Consider the following 21,732-nt stretch of genomic DNA (forward strand, 5'->3'; position numbering starts at 1 on the left):
TGCCATCAAATAGAGTGCTAATCCAGTGAGAAACAAGGACTAAAATTTTTTTCAAGAATTGGGTTCCAAACTGACAGATTCAAGTATGTAGAGGATCACACTGAAGTAAATTCTTCAGCATTGGGCTCAAGTAGTAAAAAGTTTCCTGGAATAGAGTTGAAATTTAAATCATAAAACCACACAAAACTTCTAAAAACATTACAGTTCTCAGATTTTCAGATGCAAGGGCTGTATATGTCTATAAATCTTGTCAAGATGTAAACTGAGCACTAAAGAAGTTATTTAATCAACATTTAGTGTTTTTAAAATAGTCTTGAATGATTAGGTCTTAACTTTCCTTCCCTTCTGTTGTTTGTGAGCCTAGAAACTGAAACCAGCAGTTCTTTAGTTTCACTCGAAGAACAAGACTCTAGAACCAAGTCTTTAAAAAAAAATTTTTTTGTTCATGATGAAAATAGAACTGCATAATGCGCTATATATAATCTCTTCTTTATAGACTGTAGCAGATGCCAAATGGCATAGTATAACCACATCTTACTCCCTCTTATGGAAAGGAGGGATTACTGCAATTTGTTATACAGTTTAAGTCTGTCTTCTATTATGGGTTGAAAATCCTTTGACTGTGGTTTTCCTTGGAGAAACAAACATGAGACACTATTTCATTTCCTACTGTCAAACTAGACAATAGAGATTCTTCTCAAATTGTGCATCGAACATAGCCTTCTCACTAACCCTCTAAGACAACAACATCATCTCAAGATTTACACAGCAGTTTGGTTGTTAACAGAATACCACCTTTAACAGAATAGCCAGGGTTGTCCTCCTAGTGGACATTCTACGTGCACCCAAAATAGATGCAAGAACAGGGGCCCCAAGTTTACATATTCTGCTTGAATCTAGTTCACAAAGTCAGAAGATGAGGAATGGGCCTGTCTGTTGAAGCATGAACCTTCAGTTAATTATCAACTCACTAAATCATCAGAATGTGCTAATGGAAAAACGCAATGAAAGCAACTTGGCTTGTTGGGGTGTAAGGAGGTGGAAGCAGAGGGGGCCCACAAAATAATGTGCAGTAGTCCAAACTGGAAACAGTATTTAATTAACCAGCACTAATCTCAAGGACCAAAGATATGAAACATACAGAACATTCAATCCAAAGTACCCACGTACTTGTGCAAGGGTCCCTAAGAGGTTGTGCTCAACAGCCAAGAATTGCTAGTGACCACTCCATAGATGGAAAATCTGACCTCAAGTTGCTGCCATTCATTATTTGATCTTTAAGTTCTACAAACAAAGTGCTTCTGTATTTTTGGTGTATTATTCACCTTATAAACAAGCACGTAAAACAATCAATGTAACTGATATTTTTTAAATACTCATCCAAATGGACAGTTTTACGCTCCTGATCTCGCTGAAGGTTGCTACTATAGCCATGAAATCCAACTGGTACAACTAAAGACAGATGTTGATGCTATGTGGAAATTTTAAGCTATATACTCATTTCCCCTTCCTCAAATCCTGAACATAGCATGCTGCAGCTCACAGTTATCCAAGAGGTCCTGAGCAACAACCAGACACACGCCAGAACTAAGGCCCCAGAGAGCACTGAAGCGCCATTGACAGTGCCATTCTTCTACGCTACCACCCCCTCATTTTAGCATAATTTATTCTAGACAGGGCTCTTTTACTCTGTGGACACCTGAACTTTTGTTTTTGCTTTTAAAAGACACACACAGAATCAGTGAGACTATAATGATTTCTTTGGTTGTCTTATAGAAGTTTTCCAGGAAGGTGATATGAATGTGATTATTTTGTTAACTAAAGCAACACTACTGTTAATTCTAGTAAAAATAATAGTCAAAAGGAAATCTAAAAGACATACTCAGTGATTTTACAACTCTGGCACTGGGTATTACAACGTTTTTAACAATCAAAATTTTACATTTACACAGAATCTTACATCCCCCAAAAATCCCAAAACATTTGAGGAACTATATACAAACAAGCACCACCACATCATTGAAGCGTAGACACTCCTGGGATCATGGGAAGCAACCAGTCCAACACCACTCCACAGTACACTGCACTGCACAAGTGTGACGGCAGAAGAAGTAGGGAATGTCATGCGATCTCTCGTGTTCATCCATAGCAGACAGGACCTGTGCTTATGAAGTCCTTCAGTAGTCCTGTATGGAACTCAGTTTATCTATCTTGGAAGACTGAAGTTCTGAATGGAACCTGTTGCAGGGTGTTCCAAACCTGATGTTCAGATAACTAACCCATTTCTGGTGTTGGGTGAACTGAAAGTGATCTTTGTGGCCCTCATGCGTCATTGTAAATCCTACATTTCCACTTTCATGCAAGGGATGGCTTTTTCCCCCCTCTATGTTCCACTTCCCACCAGTGCTGTTTGTTTGCACTGCCACCTGTTGCCGATTCTGGGGAAACAATGCCTTGCAACTTTGCCCCACAACCACTGCTCATGATTGGTTTTCCACATCAAAGCTGGAATGGTAAGTAATAAGTTGTGCAGTGATTCTATTCTCTGATCTTGAAATTAGCACAGCGTCTCCCTTCTCCATTCTGCATAACTACTATATCTAGATTTAGAAGAAAAATGCATGGCATTATTGTATCAGTCTATTACACGCAATATACTGCATGTTTTTCAAATCCTGTACTAATCTTAAGATTTTACTAAGGAATGCTTTGGATTTCTATGCTAATGAATGCTAGAGCTTTAACATCTCTTAACAAGACAGCCTGGAGGCTGCATCGTGGTTGCAAAATGTTGTGATGGTCCTATTTTTCTCAGGGGGCGGGGGGGGGGGGGGGGATCAACCTCCTCTCAAACTTGCAAGACACCATAAAGGCAAAAAATTGGGAGACTTTGGGCCCCTTTCTCCAGAGGATTTGTATTGCATCATAGCCAAAGGTTCCTACATACAAGATTCACATAGTCATTGTTCAAAACCTTTATTAAGGCAGAGTTAAAGTTGATGACAAACTTTGTACCCTTCCAGAATGTCAGGTATACCTACACGTAACTATTTCCTGATTTTGAGACCCACCCTGTAACCTTAATTCTGACTTTTGTCCAACCTTCCTCTGGATTGATTAATGGGCAAGTCTAATTCTACCCATGCAATTGCTATGAAGTCAATGGCAATGTGACTGAAGGCAAAAGTTGGCCCATGATCAGCAAATTATGGTTCAATGGTCCTTCAACACTGCACCTACCGTTAAAATCCTGAAAATAGTAAATGTTTAAATGTATTAAAAAGCTAGGATGATTTCTGAACTATTTTAAAATTAAAAAAAAACATGAGTTCTTAAATTACGGAGCACTAAAAGAGATTCATTTGTCATCTGTAACCTGGTATCAGTTCCGGTCATTCAGGTCTGTATGGTAAGATAAAAGCTATGTGAAAGGCTGAAATGGTGCTCAGTTGAGCAATGCAGCAGTTGCTCAAACCTGTGACATACATCTTTGTTGGCTACAGATAGAATCTGAGGCACACACAATTAGAGGGAGACATGACAATACGAAATGGAAGGATTATTTGGAACACAGTCTCCTCTTTCAGAATTAGGAACTTGTTTAACTAGGGCTGCTGTCACTTAGCAAAGGAGGGTCAGAGTGATTTAGATTTTCTCTAGAATGGCACTGACCATATGAGTTGGGGAATTCTCATGTCTAAATATAACAGCATATGAAAAAAAAAGGGCTTTTAAGACATTCCTTTGTTCAGTGGATGAGCCTCCTTCATCTTCTCAAAACGGAGGTGCCCAATTATCTACGTAGCTTAGATAAACTTTTCCACCTGCTACTTTGAGATTACCCAGTTTTTACTACATCATTAGTCATGCTTCTCTGCTCAGTTGTGATACATTGCTATGGAAGAATCATTTTTACACACTGTATGACAGAATGAATGCATACAGTAGGCTATAGCACAATCTGAATTGCTGTAGATATTACACAACAAGGAGTGAGTTGCAACTTCTAGATTAGTGATACCAAACGTGACTCAAATTTTTAAACCGGCAGGGAGAGTACAGACAAAATCATCAGTGAAGTATTTTAAAAATATGTGCTAGCAATAAATTGTTTTTCTGTTCAGACTCTTTACACTGAGAAGTCTGAACTTGAACCCTTGTAGAAGAGCTGTTAATTTCACAAATACTTCAATTTACAATAGCTTCTCCTTCCTCGAAGAGTTCAGTATTCTACAACTGTAGATTAGGAGTATGTACTTCCTACAGTAGGAAGTACTTTTCCAGGGCCCAGGACACCTCAGCCTCATTATAGGCTAGGTATTGTTTCTTATATTAACGTGCCTGATCATGAGAGATGTGAAGCTCCCACAATTCCGACTACAGTTAATGCTGTACCTGCTATCCAAAACAGGAGTAGAACCTGTCTTGATTTGATCTTAATGTAAAAAAAAAGAATCTAAATCCTGTTGGAACAAGGGCATTCCTATGAAAAGCTCATTTTAAAACAAGAGAAATTGCTTGCAAGTTTCAGTCCCATTCCAGAACACTGAGCCCAAACACTGAAGACAAATGGATAACAGTTCTGGACTAATATTTCACGTTTTGCAATCCAACCTCAAATGAACTACCACCTCCTTACCAACTTGAAGCTTTTCATTTCCTCTGCTTCTATTGTTCCACAGCCCATGTGATCACGCTAAAACAATTTATTCCTGCTGAAAGAAGGAGGTTTTCCCCGTGACTCCTTTGTTCTCCACCAACAGGGCCCTGCTTCTTTTGCATCGGTAACATAGGCAGTGGGCTTCAGTGCACTTCGCAGGCATGCACACGTAAGCAAGCAAAAAAATTTAGCACCACTGTCCCATCTGAAGTTTTACAAAAACCAAGAGAGATCAAGCACATTCAGGCTTCTGAGCACAGCGTCTTTGCAACTAGAAAGAAACATTTGTTTTTTAGCCTTTGAGAAGTGTGGATAATTTGAGGAGACATTTTAGTGTTTTGCGGGTGCTTGGGGAAAATTTTCATTAAAAACAGTAACAGCTACAGAGCGCAACATATCATCTATAGGGTCTTTCCTTCCCCCCATGGTTGTTTCCATATCAGCAGTATTTAAACAATGGTACAATAAGCCACTTTAGCCATCAAGCTGCTTTGAAGTTCCCTTCTATAAACTGTTGTACATTGGTATCCAGCTTCATGAACATCCACTACAAATCTTTTTTAGCCATTATATGAACAACATACCCCCAATATCTCAATGTCTTTACTTTGACCCGTTAACCTTTTACCCCCAATCGGGGAGACTGAAGATTATGTATTCCTTACGCCACCCGTTCCTAAACCAAATTTCGCACCCCTTGATAATCTGTACCTTATTCCCTGACAACCAGAAACTTCTATGCTTCAACTCTGTACCGTTTTCTTTTTACTTCAACATCATCTTAATAAAATATTATCTAGAGTCTTTCCTTCCCCACTCCCCATGGTTGTTTCCATATCAGCAGTATTTAAACAATGGTACAATAAGCCACTTTAGCCATCAAGCTGCTTTGAAGTTCCCTTCTATAACTATTGTACACTGGTATCCAACTTCATGAACATCCACTACAAATTTTTTCTCCTCTCTCAAAAATATTTTTTTTAGCTGTAGTGATTAGCCATCCATAGTCAACATGCATAAGTGTGTTAAACCATGTGCTGACAATGGACACTTAAGGCAGATGACAAGTTCACAATGGACTCTTTCAAAATCAGGATTAATCTTCCACTTTTATTTCCCCATACCATAGGCAAAGTTTCAGAGTAGCAGCCATGTTAGTCTGTATTCGCAAAAAGAAAAGGAGTACTTGTGGCACCTTAGAGACTAACCAATTTATTTGAGCATAAGCTTTCGTGAGCTACAGCTCACTTCATTGGAGTGGATCCACTGAATGCATCCGATGAAGTGAGCTGTATACAGCTCACGAAAGCTTATGCTCAAATAAATTTGTTAGTCTCTAAGGTGCCACAAGTACTCCTTTTCTTTTTACCATATGCAAAATTCATGTTACCTTGATTTTTTTAGCTGGCAAAACAACAAGCCAATACATTAAATAATGTTCATCTTTCATTCTTGAAGGATTCCAAAGTGCTTTACAAGTTGTGTGTAAGGAGATCGTATCACCCAGGACTAAGCAGCAGTTACCCAATGGTGATGAAAATATGGAATGTTGTTTTCCAGGGTGCTTTATCACTTCTGCTGGACTGGTCAAAGCACAGATATGCTGTAGAGAACCATCCAACACTGGCAGTGAGAGACACTGGGTGGCCCAATAGATTTCCATCACTGTAGTGATGGGGGCAGAAGTTACACAAGTACACAAAGTGCATATGGCCCAATCCTTACATAGCAAGTACCAGAGGTATCATAGGAGGGTAATGATGTGATGTTGCATCATAATTACTACCTTAATATTGAGCTTCAAACGAGAGAGCTGATATCACTTGAGTGCTTCTGGACCGAAGCATAACCAGTAGGTAATCTTTAGGAACATGCCAGCAATGTGCAGTGAAATAGCATTTTTCAAGTTATAACCACGTAAAAAGAGAAGGAGGTTCCAGCACATCTGTCTACGGCCCATATTCACACACAGGCATTCTGTAGTTTTGTTATTTTATAGAAGACATTGAACTTGGGCTCAAAAATATTTCAGCCCCTTCTTTAGGAACCCATTTAGGGCCTCACTCTTCTACCAATATTCAAGTCTTTCAATGCACGAGAATCAATATTGACTGTAGAACTGGTTTGCCATGTTTACCCTTCAAACAGATTAGTTCTTCAAATTTTGTTTTCAACAGTTTTTACCACTTCAGAGGTGTTAAAAGTTGTGAATTTTCCACTCCTACAACCCCGGTTGCCTTTTGTGATTTAAACAACACATATGCAGATGATATGGAGAAGCAGAATACTTTCTGCTATTAATGAATGTTTTTCATTAATGGGAAGTTTTAGATCTTGAGCCTTCTAACGTCCCACTTCTGTATTCTTATGATCCTGGCCTTAACTTGTCAAGGACATGCTCTCTGAATGACCCTTACTATGAATCTCAAATGTTAGTAACTACCCTGTGGTGCTGTAATAGGTTACTTGAGATTGCAGACTGAATTTAGAGCATGTATTTTCCCCTCTTTTTAAAACATGCTACTGTTTGTAACAATACCTCAAGTGATTAAAATCTTGCTCCATTTCTTTACCAAATTTCTCCATTAACTTTATAGATCCCCAAAGCCTCACAATTCAAATAAATGGCAAAAACATCCAAAATGTTTGTAATCTCAATTCCTGATCCAATGGCCATTGAAATTATGAGAAATGCTCCCATTGCTTTCAATGGGCTTTAGATTAGTCCTTAAATGACTGTATGGAACTTTATTACCGTAGTTTTCATGTTAGCACAACGAATGGTTTAGCTTCTCGGCTTGTGCCTGGAAGTAAAATGAATGTCTATGTTTAGAGAACAAGCAAGTTCCCAAATGATTGAAATGTCTGCCTCAAACTGTGCATTCAAGTTTATTTACCTCAGAGTAACAAGAGCTCCCATTGTTTTAATTATCTCTTGGTAACAAAATGATTCTGAAATGATTACTTTCAAATCTGTATCCTATCATGAACTTTATTTACAGGGACTTTAATTTGGAGCCTAGAAACTCTGATTGCTTTCCCGCTCTTAAAATTGGAAAGAGGGGAAGATTTGTAGTAATTAAGTATCAGTGCTTTCTGAACATTTTACTTATTGTAAAGCTAAACCAGCTGTTCAGATGAAACCATTTTTATAACCACAAAAAAAAAAAGCTATGGAACTGCAGAGAAGATGAAAACTAGAATAAAGTAATGTCTTTCAGGTAACTTAACCAACAGAGCTCCACCAAATTCAGGTCTTTGTCATGGGACACATTTGTATCCTCCCTCCCACCACAAACCTCACCACTGCTGTATAGTTTAAAACAAATAGCAGATCAACAATTACAGCACATAGGAAAGATGTCCTATGTTCTATAAACTTCGAAGAGTTGATGGGACAAGATTGACAGCTACATCTGCTTCGGTGGTCAGGAAAATAGCTGCTATTCCAACAAACCAAATTAAAAAATTATATATAAGAATCAGAAGAGTGCAAACACTTGCCAAGAACCATTCTGGCCCAGCAAGGACCCAGGAAAAATGTGTGCAATTGCATACAGCTGTCTTACTCAGATTAGGTTTTCAGTTCAGCTCTTAGTGCACAGTCTGCCCGTTGTCTGATTTATTTGCTTTTCCCCACATGTTTTATTTAGGGAGGGGACAGAAAAGAGATTGCTGTGGATAAGAATTTCACTTTTTAGCCAAACACTGATTCAGAGAAAGATGCTACCATGCAGATTTGTCGCGAGCTCTGTAATTCAGGGGCTATACTACTGTGTTCTCAAACGGTCACATACCTTACAATCTACAGTCCAGTAGTTACTTGCAGCAGAGGAACATCACCTTCCCCAGCAAAAAGGAAAGGAGTACCAGCGGCACCTTAGAGACTAACCAATTTATCTGAGCATAAGCTTTCGTGAGCTACAGCTCACTTCATCGGATGCCCCAGTATAGATGGTATCTTCAAGTCATCTGGCAGAAAGGCTTGCAGAGGATCTTCTAACATTTTAAAGGTTTCCTTTAGTCTGTCAACGTGCATGGCAGTTTTATGTGCTGCCTTATTATTCACTCTATGTTTGGTTATGCAAGGGAAACTTTTTAATTCATTATTTTCCCAGAAGCAGTTTATTGGATGCTAACCTACTTATGATGGTTCACATCAGTGAACTTGCTTACTGAAAAACTGGAGATTTCCTTTGGGTGTCTAAGAACAGATGTATGTATGAAGAGGATGAAAGAGAGGGTCACAGACTGCACATTTTTCCTAGGACCCTAAAGGCTTAAGAGACCTGAGGCCAAGGTATGGAAGTATTTCTACAGTAAAAGTGCCTATACTGGATATTTCTTGGTCTTAAAATAAGTGAATTTAGTGCTGACAAAGTATCCTCCATTGATAGCCCTGGAGACAAATCCTATTCAACGGACAGAAAAGGCACAGTCCAGGAGTGGCCCCAATGCCCTGCCAATATAAATATAACCTGCAGGGAGAAGCTCTGGGGTGTGTGTGTGTGAAAGGATTACTTAAGGTTTTATGGTTGATTCAGATATTGACCACTCTGCTACAGGGGCATCAATTACGCTAGGATTTTTTTTCCGTTTGTTTTTAAAGATATGACCATTTATCTATGAGGAACGAGACTGAGACCATCAACGCATTTCAAGGACGAACACCAGTCTTCAGACGATTACTTTAAAAAAAACTGGGCCATATCTGAACTGCTGATGTAGAGGGTCAGAGGTTCTGGATCCCATCACCATTTCCCTGAACCACACAGTTTCTCACAGCTGAAGCTTTGGAAAGTGCTTTGTCTGCTAACCAGCAAGCACCTTTTACAAAAGCACAAACACACCTGTGACCAGAATTTAGAAGATTTTCACAATTCTAATCATGCCCCTTATCTAAACTACTGGTCAATGCTAACTAAAACTGGGTGTCAGATACATCCTATAGACAAATTTTAATCAAGTCCTTTCTCCCCTGTACCCCATGTCCTTTTTTTGTTTTTTTAAAGATCAAGAATTGGGCTTTGTTACCCTTTCCCTCAAAGATCTTTCCCATCCTTTCTGAAACAGGACAGTGTGTGTGTGTGTGTGTGTGTATGTTATCCTGAACAGCCATCCCGCAAAAAGAAAAGGTAACAAACAGCCAACTAAGATCAAAATCTTTCCCATCTGCAGAGTTTGGAAACAAGCTGGGGAAAAAGGCAAACCAGTTATATCATAAGGTGGTCTTTGTTCATAGGTGCTGCACCCAATGGCTTGAAGTGGTTTCCGTAATATACAGGGTTACAGATTGGTTCAATGGCTCTCAGCACCCCCACTACAAAAACCTGTTCCAGCACCCCTTTTTAATACTTCCTTTGATCACTGCTGAGGGGAAATTCCAATTGTTATTACTATCCACCCTCCCCACAGGCATCTGTTACAATGTATGATTATATTCTACAAAGTAAACAACCATGAGCAGCAAAATATCACTATAAAAATGCATTAGTTTAAAACACAGACTACAAGAGGAATGTGTTTATATCCATTAAGGTTATAAGTCTATTTGGCAATGAATCATCATATACAATTTACCAGACCTCCAGCTGGTATGTAAATGTGTAATGGGGTTTCTTTGGATTATCTAAAGTTTTTCTTAGAGACATGCAGAGACTGATATAGTCCTGCCTCTAACCGCTAAATACCTGCATCATGGAGCAGGGGAGGCAGCGCTCCTCTGAGTTCATCAGGGCCTATTTTATTTCTGTACCATCATTCCATCCAAGACTCTGCCATCGGTATTGGGAGTTCTGTCCTGTCTCAATGTTTCAAAACTTGTCAATTCTGCTCCTTTAATTGGATGGAGAGGATATTAGTTTCCTTTCAGGAGCTGAATTTGTTACTAACACTAGACATTCCTGGGAGCAAGAGTATGCAATGGAAATTATTCCCAGTCTCAATAGCCATGACTACACTAGTTTAGCTCCACCATTGTGAGCATCAGCATTTGTATCCCATCACCTGCCAAAACTGTTTAGATCAGTGTTTTGTCCAGTCATCAACTGATGTCTTAGATATTAGATAGTGTTAATGCAGTTAATAGCGTTATCTGACATGATGCTGAAAAAGCTGGTAGTAGCTGATGGATCTGTCTCCACTAGGGCTTCCACCATCGCTAACGTGAGTGGACAAATAATGGGAAATTTTTTGCCACGCTTTCCCCTAGAGAAGATGCTGCTTCAGTTGGAATGAATATATATTTATTTTCAAGTTTGATGCTATAACACAAAATCCAGCATGTCAAAATAAACAGAAGTATCTCTCTTCCAGCCATTTGAGACATGAAAACGTTGAGTGTGATCATACCTCACCTGAATGCAATTTATGGTTTGGGTATTAAATACTACCAGAGTTTCTGCCTTGCCGGGCCAGCTGGCACTACCAGCTTTTTACAATGTGCTTGTGTGTGCGCGCGTGCGCACGCACGGGAGGGGTGGGGGGGGACAGGGAGGGAGGGCAGGGTGGCTTGTCAATGAATCATGCCACTGGAAAAATGAGAGGAACAGATTCATCTTAAAAGCCAAGCAGTACCAATTTTTTTAAAAAATGGATTTTGTATAAGTAAGTGCATTTCTTAAATCAGAGATCACATCCAAGCTTGCTGTCATGATATAGCACTGACAGATGGAACACAGCCACATGAGCCCTGTCTCCTGAACCCTGGGGAATGCAGCCACTCTACCATTAACTTACTGGGAGACTATCCCATTGATGAAAAATGGGAGAGCTGGATTTATTTTCACACTACAAACTCTTCAAGCCACAAGCAGACAGAGATGTGAAGCGTTCAAATCCTTGACTCTGGCAATTTGAAAAAGGACTGATTTCTCTTTTCCCCTATGCAAAAGGATTCCTGGCTCTTTAAGAATCACGATCTCTACCTTAGAACATATTTTGATTAGGGATTCCAATTTCAGGCTTGTAGTTGTCAGAGTTTAAGGCCAGAAAGGACCACTAGATCATCTGGTCTGACCTCCTGTATATCACAGGCCACCAACACTACCCAGCACGACACACTAAACCCAACAACCAAAATTAGACCAAAGTACTACAGCCCACAGCAGACTAGACTATTATGTGCCACAGGCAGAGAACAGGAGGGAAGGAGGTATACCAGTGCCCAACGCCCCTGCAATGACAAGGAAGTGAGATACACCCAGATAATCCTGGCAAGTGACCTGCAGTCATATGCTGCAGAGGAAGGGAGAAAAATCCAAAAGTCACTGCCAATCTGACTGGGGCAAAATTCCTTCCCATCACCACATATGGTGATCAGTTAATCCCTGAGCATGTAAGCAAGAGTTAGTCAGCCAAGCAACTGAGACAGACTGCTCAGTGTCACTCAAAGGCCTAACCTTCCTCATCCAATGTCCTATCTCTAGCCATGGCCATCCCTGATACTTCGGAGGAAGGAGAAGGAGATAAACACAGAATACAGTGGTGGAGGGAGGGGAATCCATTCCTGACCCCCTGATGGCGTCCAGCTGAAACCTTGAAGCATGAACTTTTAGGAACATAAAACATACGCCAAAAGTGAGCCCAGAGCTGCTGAGCCCTGCCTCCTACCATTACAAGCAATCCCATTATACAATCACACTCAAATGTGTCCAGCTCTCTCTAAAAACTAATTCGGTTTTTTACCTCCACAACTCCTAATGGGAAGTTATTCCAGAACCTCATCCCTCTCATGGTTAAAAACCTTCTAATTTCCAGCCTGAATTTGTTCATGGCCAGTTTAAATCCAGTTGTTCTTGCGGCCACATTGTCCATTAGTTTAAGTAGTTTTTCACCCTCTATGATAATTATCCCCCTAATGTATTTATGGAGAGCAATCACATCCCCACTCAGCCTTCTTTTTGCTAGACTAAACAAATCAAGCTCTTCCAGTCTTCTCTCATAAGATAGGTCCCCCCTTCCTATCATCCTAGTAGCTCTTCTCTTCACCTGTTCCAGTTTGGATTAATCATTTTTGAACTTGGGTGACCAGAATTGAACACTGTGTTCCAAAGGAGGTCTTACAGTACCTTGTACAATAGCATTAATACTTCTCTAACTCTATTGGAAATGCCTCACCTGATACCCCTTAGAATCACATCTGAGTGGCTCAGTCATCCTGTGATCGACCCACACACCTAGGTCTCTCTCCTTCTCTGTCACTTCCAACTGAGAAGATCCCAGCTAATAGCAGAAATTATTACTGGACCTTAAGTACAGGACCTTGCATTTCGTACTACTGAATTTCATCCCATATCACTTCAGACTTCCAGGTCATCCAGATCTTCCTATAAAATATTCCATTCCTCCTCTGCATTGACGATGCCTCCCACCTTCATGGTGTAAAATCACTGGGTTTTCTTAAATAATCAATATCGTATGCTAGTGAATATCTGTTTGTATCGAGGAAATTAAAATTACAGGAATCCCCAGGTTTAGACTACATTCCTCTGCACAATATTCCAGAAGGGCTGAGATGAGTGTATTGAACGAGTCCCCTCAAGTGCTCTAGTTTAATAAAAGATCAGTAGCAACCAGAATGAAGGAAATGATCAGTGGACAACTGGCATAAAACTGACTCTCACTGGGCCTGCCTTACCTGTCCAGAGTCAAACTCAATGAGGTAGAAAGGAGTATAAGGTGGAGAAAGCAGCTCTGAGTAAGCATGGCAGGGGAAAAAAAACCTGCTTATGAAAATGGGAAAGTAGGAATGTAAAACTCCACATTAGGAGCAAAATAGCAAATTCATGCACTTCAATGCTACAGCTATAATATTACTTCCTTCAGTGACTAAGCATGACATCTTACAGTTTTATCATAGTATGATCCCAACCTCTATTTTGCCACGATCAGTTTAGGTTCCAGTCCCCCAAGTAAAACTTGGTCCACATGAGCAAGAAGGAAAAAAACTCAGATGTTGATAACCCACTCGCTGCTTCAGGGCAAAGTAGTGATAGGCCACTTTTTAGGAGGTCTGTTTGTCCACAAGAAGTGCCTCAAAAATGAAGGGCCATTCCAAGACTTTGCAACATTCTGGTTAAACTCACTCAATACCATTCCACTTCAAGGAAGGGTCTAAGTCAGACATAAAATTAGTAATGTCCTTCACTTACTCAAAGTGAAGTTACATAGAAAAGCTGCGTTTGGCATATCTAAGGCTTGGTCACATTGACCTATGTCAACCTATGTTGAGTACTTGTGGCACCTTAGAGACTAAAATTTGAGCATAAGCTTTCGTGAGCTACAGCTCACTTCATCGGATGCATTCAGTGGATCCACTGAATGCATCCGATGAAATGAGCTGTAGCTCACGAAAGCTTATGCTCAAATAAATTTGTTAGTCTCTACGGTGCCACAAGTACTCCTTTTCTTTTTGCGAATACAGACTAAAACGGCTGCTACTCTGAAAACTAACTATAAGTTAGTGTCTACACGACAGCCTTGCTCCCGCCAATGTCCTACGCAGACATAACTCCACCTCCATAAGAGGTGTAGGGCTTATGTTGATGTAGTTAGGGCAATGCAGTGTTCATGTAGATGCTGCCTTACTTACATGGGCTGACAAATTTTAGCTTGTCAACTTCACAGCTCCCTACTGGAGCCCTGAAATGACAAGAAAGGCTAGTAGGTTCCCTGGTAGGAACCCTGCACCTGTCTCACAGCTCAGGCTGTCACACCCCGGATTAGATGTGGGGGCTCCAGCTAGAGACCAGTTGCCCCCCCGCGCTCTTAGCAGGTTGCTGCCCAGGCTCCTGTCTCCACACTGGGAGCCCTGCTGCCCGCCAGGCTCCCAGCTACCTGGTCCCAGCCGAGCTGCTGCCTGGGCTCCCCACTCCAAGCCCAGCTGTCAGACCCTGAGAGCCTGGGCTCCCAGCTCCCCAGAGCGCTCCTAGAGCTATCAGAATGTGTGTGCTCTGAGTGGAGACAATAGCAGTGTGAAATTGAAAAGAATGTCAATTTCACTGTTGATAGATTCTGTGCTGCAAAACTGAGCCCCTCTGGGGCTCACAGCTGGTGCTGTCACCCCACACTCAGCTGTCAGTGCCCCACAATGCCCCACTTCAGTCAGTGCAAGCACTCCTGGTGAGGACACAGTTCACCAGCAGACGGCGGGTAGTGTGGACACCAACAGCTGATTGAATTACTGTGGTGGCTGTACGTCAACCTTAGGCCCTATCTACACTGGCAAGTTTGTGCGCAGTGAAGCAGCTTTGAGCGCTGTAACTCCCGAGGTGTACATACTGCCAAGCCACTGAGTGTGCAGAAAATGTGCAGATGCAGTGCTCTTTAAAAAAAAGAAACACACACACCCTGACAAGAGGAGTAGAGCGTTCTGCGCTGGGGCTACAGTGCTGCAGTGCCAGTGTAGACACCGTGGTGATTACTGCACTGTGATTGGCCTCCGGGAGGTGTCCCACAATGCCTGTTCTCGCCTCTCTGGCCATCAGTTTAAATGCTACTGCCCTGCCCTCAGGTGACCAACTGTGAGCCCCACCCTGTACACTCCTTTGCAAATTTGAAAATCCCCTTCCTGTTTGCTGGTGATGCGTGCAGTGGTCTCAGTGCATCTTTCCAGGTGGCCATGCCTGCTCCATGCACCAGGTGATTCCCTGCTTGGAGCAATGCCAAGCTATTGGACCTCATCAGCATTTGAAGAGAGGAGGCTGTCCAGTCCCAGCTGTGCTCCAGCTGTCGGAATTATACCTATGGACAGATTTCACGATGCATGACAGAAAGGGGCCATGACCGGGACACACTGCAGTGTAGGGTCAAAGTGAAGGAGCTGCGGAAGGCCTACCACAAGGCGCGGGAGGCAAACTGCCACTCCAGTGCTGTGTCCATGAGCTGCCGGTTCTACAAAGAGCTGGACACGATACTCGGTGGTGACCCCACCATAACTGCAAAGGACCCTGTGGATACTTTGTTGGCTTGTGTGACAGTCAAGAGTGGACTAAGCCGGGAAGAGGCAATCTTGGATGAAGAGGGGGAGGGGGACCCAGAGGCAGAGGATGACTGAGGCCAGAGATGCATGCAGTCAGAAGCTCTACCCCAGAGGAGTCTAGCCAGTCACAGCAGACGGAGCTTGGCGAAGCGCAAACAGCAGAGGAGGCCCCTGATAAGTGGATCTGATTTTGGGAATTGTTGAAGCGAGTTGTTGGGGGCAGGAGGGTTGCAGAAAGCAGGCTTGTCCCCACCTCATGCCCAGTCTAAGCAGCAGAACAGGCTGTTGGTACACTCCCTCACTTCACGGGAATCTCCCTCAGATCTCCAGGACACTCTCGTGGAGATACTGGGCCATCTGCTTCCACAGGTTCCTCGGCAGAACTGTTTTGTTTCCTGCCCCATTAACGGTAACTTTCCTGCGCCACTGTGCCGTCACAGGAGAGGGAAGGGGCGGACGACAAGAAGGGAAACCATTGCTGCACACAGGCTAGCCAAATAGGTGCCAGGGCAGAAGCTGCAGGCTTGGAGAAGACTCTCCCTTGATTCCTTGCTCACCCTCAGCAGCGAGATATCTTCCATAATGATCACCTCCTGTGGAAAGTGGCGGGGACAGGAATGATTATCAGGCCCACCCAACAGTACTGGCTCTCCCCATGTGCCCAAGAGCCATGTGCCCAGTGTACAGCAGGGTCCTGGAACAGTGATTTACCCTGCCCCTGCGGCTACTCACCGTTGCGGGGGTCTTGCGCCTCATGTGTGCTTGCCTGGGGTCAGCCAGTTAGTGACAGGTGTGCGAGTACTGACTGTTTTAAAGCAATGAAACAGTGTTGTCTGTGTTGCAAACACTACTGCTTCTGTAAAATGTTGCATTTAAACTTTACAGAGATGACCTTGGGAGCACAGCGTCCCTCTGTTATTGGTGGCAGAACGGCTGCGCAGAATTAGAAAGCGTCCAAGAAGAACTGAGGAGGACTTTATGCATGAGGTTATGATGCACTCCACAGCCGAGAAAAAAGAATGGAAGGAGTGGCAGGACAGAGAGAAGAGGGACCGAAAGGAGAACGCGGCACACCAGGAAGAAGCCACGGAGTGGCTCTTAACAGGTATGGAGCGCCAAGCGGACATGCTCAGGCAATACTAGCCCTTCAAACCGAGCAGTTCCGCGCTGCCCTCGCAGCCGCAAAATTCTTTCCCATGCACCCTCCCACACACAGCCAACACACTCTTATCAACCTCCTGGCTCCACTCTCTACCCGCAGCATTCCACTCCTGCCTCCTCACAGTCCAGCAGTGTGGACTCCCACTACCCACTGCACTCAACACCCATCCATCTGCAGTTTGGCCCTGCTGAAGTACAGCACCCACTGCATCATACTCATCATAGGAGAAAGTTGGGTCTGATCCCTGGACATACACAAATCTGTAGCAGTCCCGGGACCCCTCCTCCTCGAGATCTTCCCTTCCCCCATCACCCGCCCCGCTGATGATTTTTTTCATTTGACTCTCTCCTCTGGTTGTTGTCGTTCTATAAAATAATTGTGTTTGAGAGCGATCTTTATTCTATTAAGTGAAAGCAAAAAGAGCACTGCAAAGCAACATACAATTAGGTTTCTTCACTGTGGAATGCATCATATGCACCAATCCTAGCATTACAAGCACTGCAATCCCAAGCATAGCAACAAATATTAGTGGCTTTCAGCTTCAAATTGCTGCCTCAAAGCATCCCTGATCCTTATGACCCCGTGCTGTGTCCCTCTAATAGCTCTGGTCTCTGGCTGTTCAAACTCAGCCTCCAGGCGCTGAGCCTCTGCGGTCCAGCCCTGAGTGAAGCTTTCACCCTTCCCTTCACAAATATTATGGAGCCTACAGCACTCAGCTATAAGCACAGGATTATGGTCATCGGCTATGTCCAGCTTCCCATATAGGCATCGCCAGCGGGCTTTTAAATGGCCAAATGCACACTCCACAGTCCACACAATGCACTTGGTCAGCCTGTTGAACTGCTCCTTGCTGCTGTCAAGTTTCCCCATGTATGGCTTCATGAGCCAGGGCCTTAAGAGGTAGGCGGGGTCTCCCAGGATCACAGTGGACATTTCAACTTCCCCTATGGTGATCTTCTGGTCCGGGAAGAAAGTGCCTGCTTGCAGGTTCTTGAACAGGCCAGTGTTCCGAAAGATGCATGCATCATGCACCTTTCCAGACCAGCCTGCGTTAATGTCTGTGGAACACCCATGGTGATCCATAAGCACCTGGAGAACCACTGAGAAAAACCCCTTGTGATTAATGTACTCTGACTAGGTGGTCTGGTTCCAGAATTGGAATATGCGTGCCATCGATCGCCCCTCCGCAGTTTGGGACGCCCATTTGTGCAAAGCCATCCACAATGTCACATTGTCTTTCGGAGCAGGATGTGATTAATGGTCCTGCACACTTCCATCAACACGAGTCCAAAGGTAGACTTTCCCACTCCGAACTGGTTAGCGACCGATTGGTAGCAGTCTGGAGTAGCCAGCTTCCACGGTGCAATGGCAGGGCAGCTCTCATTCTCGTGTCCTTGCAGTGCAGGGCTGGGGCGAGCTCATCACAGTGTCCCATGAACGTGGCTTTCCTCATGAGAAACTTCTGCAGCCACTGCTCATCATCCCAGACATGCATCACAAAGTGATCCCACCATTCAGTGCTTGTTTTCCAAGCCCCAAAGCGGCATCCCAGTGTAGTTAGCACCTCCACGAATGCCACAAGCAATCTCTTGTCATAGCTACTACATGTGGCAAGATCAACGTCACACTCCTCTTGACCTTGTAGTTTAAGGAAAAACTCCACTGCCACTCGTGACGTATTGGTCAGTGTGAGCAGCATTCTTGTCAACAGCTTGGGATCCATTCCTGCAGCCCAAAAGAGGCAGGGCAGGGTGCGCAGTACACAAACAGTTGAAAGATGGTGCCAAATGTGGATGGAAGCACAGGGATTGCTGGGATGCAAGCAATGCATCACAGGGCACTGGGACAAGACCCAGGATGCCCCGCAACCCCTTCCACCTTCCCACAAGTCTTAGTGACAAAAAAGAAATGCTCTGTGGGATAGCTGCCCAGAGTGCACTGCTCTGAACAGCACGGCAAGTGTGAACATGCTATTGCACAGGCAGCTGTCAGTATGAACACACAACAGCGGTTTTCCTTTGGCGCTGTAACTTTGCCAGTCTAGACGTGCCCTAAGTTAAGTCGACCTAATTTTGTAGTGCAGACAAGCCCTCAATCTTTTTCTTCACAAGCAGACCTAAAACGTATACATAAAATGAAGTGGCATGTTTTTTATTTGGAAGATGTTTCCTTGAACATGGTTCCATTTATTTCCATTATATTGCTTTCACAACCTGGGCTTAAACATATGGACAAAGTCAAGCCACATAAAGGGGGATACAGTTGTGCTCCATTTCAAGAGTGAAGGAATTCCCACACTACAAACAAGGCAGCAGGAGCACTTCTTGAGATTTTGCTATTGGGCTGACAGTAATTCTTAGCCGTTTAGGGGTTTTCAAAGAAGAAAGAAATGGAGGGCGGCGATGGAAATTAACATACTTGAAAAGGCTTAAAGAAAATATTGTTTTTGGAGCATTCCACACTATAAGACAAAAATTAAGGTAAGGTTTATCCAAAACCAAGTGCATAACTGGAATTTGGCATGCTCACCTATTTATTGAAACAAATTCACATGCCACTAAGTGCTTTGCCTTTTTAAGGTTTTACAGTGAAAGGTCAATATACTAAGGCCCCAGTTTCTACCACAGGAGACTTCCTAGGATGTCCAAAATTCCATATACGGACACTCACATTGGCAGAAAGATGCAAAGAACAGGCAGTTACACACAAGTATCAATATGCACCTCCTAAAAAGACACCAATATTTGGTCTTTTAAAGTGCATGACACAAATGCAACTCAAAGGAATTAGTAACAAAATTGATTTCTTCTGGTAAAAGAGTGGAGTGGACTTCTTCTTGTGGAGTGGACATTTCATGGCTCAATACCACATTATGTACTGTATGGCTCTGATAAGTATAGTATCCGAGCACCTCATAACCATTAGTTAACCTAATTGAGAAAGGGAAGGAGTTTTATCCCCATTTTACAGATTAGGAATGGAGGCCCAGAGAGATTAAGTGACTTGCCCAAAGGTCATGCAGGACATGTGTGGTAAAGTTGGAAATTGAAACCAGCTCTTTGAGACTCAGTCCTGTGTCAAAAGGCCACCTTTTCTCCCTTTCTGTGGCTCTAGATTCCCCTTTCTAGTTTTATATTCAGTGGTGACAATTTCTCAGCATTTGTAAATCATAATTCTGTGTCGTTCCATTCTCCCAATTTAAATTCCTCTCCTTCAGATTCATCTGGACATTATCTTTACTTCATGACTTTAAGAGTACATGACATCACTATACACCCATTTAACACGTCACATTTAATCCAAGAGGTGACTGCCTGTCAATGATGGGTGAGCCAATACCTATATCACTTTGCCTACTTTACATACATTAAGGTTAAACTGCCATGTAAAGCTTTGAGATCTTAGTATGAATCGATTGTAAAACTATTTTTATTTGATCTATACATTCCAGCTTCAGTCATTCTGCTGCCAAATCTGCTCATAGTAAATAACACCTAGCTTTTATATAGCACTTAGCAGATCTCAAAGTGAATTACAAAGGGTATCTTCCCCATCCTTGCAGATGGGGGAAACTGAGGCACAGAAAAAAGGTAAGTGACTTGCCCAAGGCCACCCAGCAGGCCATTAGCAGAACCAGGAACAGAACCCAGCTCTCCAGAGTCCCAGTCCAGTTCACGAGAGAGAGAGATCCATTTTGATTGCTCCTTTATGCAACTATAATTTCAAGCAAACCTAACAAGCCTATGATGTGAGTAGGAAGGTCCCACTTGGGGCAAAGGAACACTGCATGAACCATTTTGTAAACAGGTGTGATACAATTCAGACTAATTCAGTTTAACACACTATTAAGCCGCCCAGCATGAAAAGGGCCAGATGTGTTTAACACCCCTATGAACAGTTTTCCTAGGCTAGAAGCTGAACTCTGTTTAAACAGTATGATCCCATTCGCCCTGTTTGGCTCAGTTAGCCAGAATGGCTTTTAAAACAGAGATCAAACTGGCAAAAACAGTCTAAGCACGACTAAAATGCGAGGCTCATTATAAACCACATAGTCATTTTTTAGGGCGAAATTAAATTTGTGTATTGCCACTGAAGATTTGCTTTGTTTGAAGGCACAGTTCGTAGCATGAAACAATGTGAACAATTAAAGGGAAAAGATGTAGGTTTCTCCTTTTCACGGCCACTTGGAATGCCCATGGTTCGGTATTTTACAGATGCTGATGAACTCCAAGGGACATAAAGAATAACAGTTTATTGCAACATCATAGCCTTTCCCAACATACTGTCTGCAGAGAACAAGTTTTGACCTATTTTAACTGCTGATCACAGCATTTTCTAAGTTAAAAACCCTTTAAACAGACTTTAGAAAAGAGCTTCAAATGTCAAAAAAATGTTAAATACAAGGTTAACTATGGTAATATCTCTTTTCAGAGAGAAGTCTGCATAATCTATATGATTAGAAAGAAAAGAATGGGGTTGCTGTGTCTGGCTTGTAGCACCAGCATACTCACCTGAAGGGCACTGCACACCCTCATTTTATTCATGGGTTGATTTTCCTGAAGCAGGCTTAAGTGTTTTTCAGATTAAACACACTGGATTTATTCTATGATAAATCTACAAAACATGGATTAAATACTCACTCCTCCAGAATCACTTCTTAAAACAGAGGCACACATATATAGTTATTAAGCAGCAAAATCTCTTAACAACATCTCCTTTGTTCTTAATTAACATAGTCAGAAAGCCCTGCCTAATACTTCAAAGTGAGGAGTACAAGTTTTCAGGTGGATGCCTGGGACACTTTGTGGTCTCTCCTACTGGCTACCCCTACTACTGAAACTCTAATGGACATAAAGCACATGTTTAAGTGACCATCATGTTTTGATTTGATGTATGTCCACATGCTGGCATAACTGTTAATTCAATTCC

At 42.6% G+C, this 21,732-nt stretch overlaps 1 protein-coding gene across 8 annotated transcripts in view; it reads right to left on the reverse strand.

Moving 5' to 3' along the window:
- TMCC1 (transmembrane and coiled-coil domain family 1) overlaps nt 1-21,732 on the reverse strand; it is a 203,057-nt gene that overhangs the window by 95,348 nt on the left and 85,977 nt on the right. The window lies entirely within an intron of this gene.

The sequence above is a fragment of the Natator depressus genome, chromosome 7, assembly GCF_965152275.1.
Source record: "Natator depressus isolate rNatDep1 chromosome 7, rNatDep2.hap1, whole genome shotgun sequence".
NCBI classification, from domain to species: domain Eukaryota; kingdom Metazoa; phylum Chordata; order Testudines; family Cheloniidae; genus Natator; species Natator depressus.